We start from the raw sequence: 5912 nt of genomic DNA on the forward strand, positions 1-5912 counted from the left end.
TAAGCCCTGCTGGCTCCCCATCTCCTGCAGAGCAGCCAGCTTCGTTCTTCCCCCTGGCTCCACCCGGTGCCCCTGACCCTCCACTCCGTGCCCGTGCCCCTCCAAGTCCACCCAGTGCCCCTGGCCCTCCACCCAGTGCCCCTGGCCGTTCACCCCCTGCCCCTGCCTGTTCACTGCGTGCCCATGCTCCTCCAAGTCCACCCAGTGCCCCTGGTCCTCCACCCAGTGCCCCTGCTCGTTCACTCCGTGCCCGTGCCCCTCCAAGTCCACGCCGTGCCCCTGCCCGCCCACCTCCTAACATACGGGCAACCACTAGACATGCTCTGGAGGTGGGCCGCACTGTGCAGGTGCACCGTGGGCGTGCTGCGGTGGTGTCCCATGGACGAGGCCAGAAGGTGGAGGTGAGCCGTGGCCGGACTTCTAGGGTGGGCCGCGCCCGTGGCCGGGCTTCTAGAGTGGGCCGCACCCGTGGCCGGGCTGGCCGAACTATATAGGTGGATGCCGGGTGCCAGGTGAGAACATTCTTCACATTCTTCCTGTCAGTTTTCACTCAATTTTTTCAGGTCTCCATGAGGGGTCGCCAGTGTGGGTTTGAGTTGGTATCCTGTGTGAAGATGCTTGTTTGTATAAATTAGCTTAATCTCTATTTTGTGTTTTCTCAATGTCCACAGGTTAGTAACCCTCGCACTTTGACACTGCCTATCTGAGTTTGTTTTGATGCAGCCCAAGTATGCTCCAAATGCAGTTTTGCCATCTACTCCCCCAAAGAATGTTCCAGTACATTTGTCAAAGTATACTTTCTGCCTACGTTCAAAAGTTTTAAGCAAACATTTGTCAGTACATCTATGGCCAACTAAACAACTCATGTCTATTTTTAGTCATGCTAGCTGGACACCCTAGAAAGAACGTTCATTTGATGCATGATTAATGACTGGAAGCTACATGAAATCCTGCTAGATCTTTCTTTCTATTTGTAATGAAAACTGGTGAAAGTAGTGTGAGAATGTGTTGAATTTCAACATATGTTACAAAAATTGATTCTAAGGTTAACTTACAGGCAATCTCCTCGGCCTCGGCCGCCTCCTCTCCTTCATCAGAGGACTCTGGCTGCGGATGCAGTGCAGCGGGCTCCTCCTCCACCCGGGATGTCTCCTCCTCCTCCGCGGGGGATGGCACCTGCTCCTCCTCCACATCCTGGGGGATGGCCAGGTGCCTGTGTGACCGCTGTGAAATTCTGAGGCGGCGTGATGGAGTGTTGGCTGTAATAACAAAATCAAATAAATATACCAAATTAATAAGGGTAGTAAAATATAGGAAGTGAAAAACAAACAGTTCTAGGCTTAACAATACTACTTTACACAGACAACAAACATTGTGAAAAAAATAGATCTATAAAAAAAGTGGAGAAATTTAAAACACGGCAATATCTACCGTATTTTTCGGCGTATAAGACCCACTTTTTCTTCCCCAAAACTGGGGGAGAAAAGTGGGTGCGTCTTATACAGCGAACACAGTTAAAAAATTTTTTTTAAATTTCATACTCACCCGATACCGCGATCCTGCGATGCTGCATGCTTCTCCTCTCCTTCTGGCTGCAGCGCGTAACCCCGCGATCCTCCTCCTCCTCTGAGAAGCCGGCACACGTGACCCGCGATCCTCCTCTGAGAAGCCGGCGAGAACTGCGCTCTCGCGATCCTCCTCTTCTGATAAGCTGGCACATGTGACCCGCGATCCTCCTCCGAGAAGCCGGCAAGAACTGCGCCCCGCGAGAAGCACTGCAATCCCGGAAGCACGCTGACCAGTAAGTGGCACAGGGTGATCAGAAGGGGTGAATTGGCACAGGGTGATCAGAAGGGGAAAGTTCTGATGCGAGAGGAGTGGAACACCTGGATGGCAGCTGGGAACCATGATCTGACGCCTACTGGGCGGATGAAGAGGCCCACTATCACACAAGTGTGTGAATGGGTTAAAAAGTCATGGGACTCCGTGCAGGAGAACATTATTGTCAATCCTTTAAGAAGTGTGGCATTAGTAATGCCTTGGATGGAACAGAAGACGACATCTTATTTGACACCAGTGAGGAGGAAAGTGATGACAACGACCGCGTGGATCTGTCCTTCCTCATTTCTGATAGCAGCGAAGAATAGAAATTCTTGGGGTTTGAATAAAAACATTACAGCCTTATTTTTGTTACTTTCACTGTTTACTGACTTTACTGACTGTTAATGAGAGTAAAGATAGTTCTTAATATGTTACATAGTTGACGTAAAATTGTTCTTAAACTGTTGTTAAATTTATACAGTTCATATAAAATATTTTACTACAGTATTTGGTTCAGAATCTTTTTTTTCTAGATTTTCCTCGTTTAAAATTGGGTGCGTCTTATAGGCCGGAGCGTCTTATACGCCGAACAATACGGTATGTGAGACAGTAGAATAATGTGCCTTCACCAAAATCATGATTGTGGTCTCAGCTAGCCAGAGGACATTCTAGCAGAAGGCTTCCACTGTCCTCCGGACATAGAAAGATCATTTCCAGCCTTGCGTGATAGAGAGGAGGCAAATTAGTGCTCTTCAAATGATCTACCTGTGATTGATTGAGCTTGATGGGGTAGAATCCTGAAAAGTCTTACAAAGCATACATACACACATCAAAATATGTGCATGTACATAATTGTGAACAGCCAATTTTAGGTGTGTGGAGCTCTACCCAGCTCTCATCTGCAGCTGTAATCCGTTGAAAGAACAATGGAGAACGCTCCATTCTCACCCGTCATCCATGCAGAGGACTCCAGCTGCCGATAAGAGCTGGGGACACAGGCTGCCCCCCCATTCTATAACTGTGCTTTGGCTTCTATATAAAAAAACTGCTTGGTAAAATATATTCACTTTGTGGACATGTGTAACGACATCATGGGCACAGTGTGATATCTGTGTGTGGGAACTCTGCATGTCATATCTTGCAGCCTATGAGGACACTCATAGGTAATAGTCCCAAAATATCTATGAAATCCCAGGCCACCAAATTACCAGTATTTGAAGTGCACTGCAACAACCTCCAAGAAATGTGGTTGATTAGTAGCTAGTATATATATATATATACACACACACATATACATAAGAAGCAAACAAAAGAACGTGTGTGTGCTTGTGACTTTTGTGAGAAAATCTAGTCCGATGGCTTCGCATGCGGTCATTCCCGAGATTTACCCGCGAGCAGCTCCTCCGATCAGGCATCGTAAGCTTTTATATAGGCGCCTATGTAGAGGAGTTGAACTCAGTTAACTCTTGCCTAACAGGAAAGAAATAAGTGATTTAAAAATATGCTTTTTTCTTAGCGCACATAAATGTTTAAAACATTTAAACAGTGCAAACATTTTTTTTTTAGAGCTAAGGGTAATATGTGTGCCATTAGAAAGAATGATTTTTTAGGGGAACAGTGACTTTTCATGCAAGCTCGCCAGTGTAATGCTGCCGGTGATGCGTGGCTCCGGCCGCGAGCTCATCCAGTTGCTGAATTGTGCGACGGCTTACGATTTCAGATCGCGAATACGAATGCTCAAGCGAGCTTCCGATTTTGCTTGATGAATCAGGGCCAGAGTGTCTAGGGGTTCAGAAATTTGGAGATACCACTTACATCAAAGGATAAGTTCTCCCAAATGATGTAAACATATACAAGACACAAGAAAGCTTGCCTTGCTAACAGAGTGCCCCCTAGCTCATGTTCTTGAACATCTTAAGGGACAACACACATGTGCTTAAAATAAGCAGTTAAGGGCTCAGGCCTCACAACAGGACCCAAGGCTCCAGCTCTTTAATGTCTAGGGACAGAAAGATTAGGGTGGCCAACTTTCTCTATACTTCATTGCATTTGTAGGAACAAAACTGCAATCAAGTTATGTTTTGAGATAAAGATTCACAACACATAGCTAGTAAATGAGTGGTGTTTTCATGTTATGATGCAACAGCACAGTTTCTTTTTACCCATTGGTCACATGATTAACCACAGTCTATTTGTTTTCAAAGGTTATAATGTTTCATCACAAATTAAGTGCAGATCTTTGTTATGTTAATGTTTACACATTTAGGAATGCTGAACCTATGATCATTGTGGTCAGTGTATTGAATTTTACAATGTGGGCAACAGTAAGAAGAATATTTCTTAAGTTATTGTAGAAGTCTTTAAGCATAAACATTTTAATACCCCCCAAAATGCTAATTAAAGCTGTTGTGAATTGTGAATGAACTTTTTTGCTATTGTTCTAGGCTGGCTTGAATTTGATAATCTGTAATATCTGTATCATGTCACTCTACCAATCTTTCAGATTTCAGATTTTCAGATCCAATGAATCTTTCATTCCTAAGATCTACAGTTTCATGGGTAGTTGTATTTTTGTTCTGGGTGTATCATCACAGCTGGAAAGTGAATCCTCTCGCTCTCATTCCCACACGGTACCATTACATTTGAAAGGGTCATTTTCTGAATAAAGGAACATTTCAAGAAAGCATTTCAATAGCATGAATAAAATGAACAAATCATTCCATCTGACTGAGACTCCCTAGGCTGGGATACCTGACCCACAGCCTACTTCTCTAAGCTTCCCTGCAGAACACTTTGAATGGAGACCTGCCAGGACAATGACATGCTCTCAATTAGATTGATTGAAAGTGGTTTGTATATTTTTTGCATATTAACTCCTGATCACCATTACATTGTAATATAATACTTCTATATTATTTTCTTCTGCCACAATGCCAGAAACAAATTCAAATATATAGGATGAACAGGATGAGCAAAGATATGTAGTTATTAAAATATATGATTTTATTTCCCTGATTAAAAGTATGATGCAGTTAAAATTATAATAATCATATTCATCTGTTTAGAACATTGTTTATATTGAGCATTTTTGTCATTACAGATCTATAGTTGTAGCTGTATGTGTACAATCACAAGTTAAAGAGTGGATTATGGCTCAGTAGTGGCTTTTAAGGAATTAAGGCGCGATACCGGTGAGTAAAACAGTCTGTCTGCCTGTTTACTCCTTTTTCTCATTGTATTGTTTATATTCTGTATTGAAATATCACCCATGTAGAAGGAACAATTTGTAGGCTACATTCCAAGTCACTGACCTGTATTAAGGATACAACCAGTAAAGTACAAACTCCTAATCTTCACATTTGTTTCAGGTCAGTAACTCAAAATATTAAAGTCTATCAGTGATCATGTAATTAGCAGTAGTCCAACACAGTAGCTTACTTTTGTTTTCTTTTGTTATCCCAGGTTTTTCGTTAAGAAGGATTCCTATGTAAATATATGTAAATGGGAAATAATAATTGTAAACTTTTCATTGGTTTAATGCTAAACAATGTTTTCCTCCAGTCTGTTTCAGACTTGTTGAGGTGTTTTGATTCAACATAACTGTTCAGAATCAGTGAAGGCATATGTTTCTTGTTTTTTTTGGTAGGGCTTCTTGTAGTTGCAGTCCATCATAGATATAAGGTCTTTAAAGATTTTGAATATCTTCTTCAAATACAGTGGTGTCTCTCACATATAATTTCTTAAGATGGCAATGTAAAGGTCACAAAATTTGGAATAGGTTTGAGAATTTCATGTGATGATTTAATAGTGAGTGGTATTTAGATAATAATGAGCATAAGGTGACAACTAAAATTTTTACCATATGCAAAAATCCCAATTCACTCAGACCATGTTTGGATCAAAAAAAATCTGCAGTGTGGCTATGGAAGATTAAAACATCTGAGTAACAGCATATCTTGCTGGAAAATCCATCTTGACTGTTTGCATTGTTCCTCGGGAGTGCTCAGTCACTCTCATCAGTAGATGTCTGAAGACAACATATAAAAGTCCCAGCCTATGTATATATTTGCCTATTGTTTTCTTGGTGTGCC

General features: G+C 42.3%; 1 protein-coding gene across 4 annotated transcripts in view; it reads left to right on the plus strand.

Annotated features, from left to right (window-relative positions):
• Positions 1–5912, plus strand: part of NEXMIF (neurite extension and migration factor) — a 306480-nt gene that overhangs the window by 95997 nt on the left and 204571 nt on the right. For 3 of the 4 annotated variants that reach the window (XM_072429679.1, XM_072429676.1, XM_072429677.1), the window contains one exon: positions 4922–5012. The exons of the other annotated variant lie outside the window; for it this stretch is intronic. The gene's annotated coding sequence lies outside the window, so the exon portion shown is untranslated. The remainder of the gene's footprint in view (positions 1–4921; positions 5013–5912) is intronic. 4 annotated transcript variants of the gene reach the window in all.

Source organism: Pyxicephalus adspersus, chromosome Z, assembly GCF_032062135.1.
Source record: "Pyxicephalus adspersus chromosome Z, UCB_Pads_2.0, whole genome shotgun sequence".
In the NCBI taxonomy this organism is placed as follows: domain Eukaryota; kingdom Metazoa; phylum Chordata; class Amphibia; order Anura; family Pyxicephalidae; genus Pyxicephalus; species Pyxicephalus adspersus.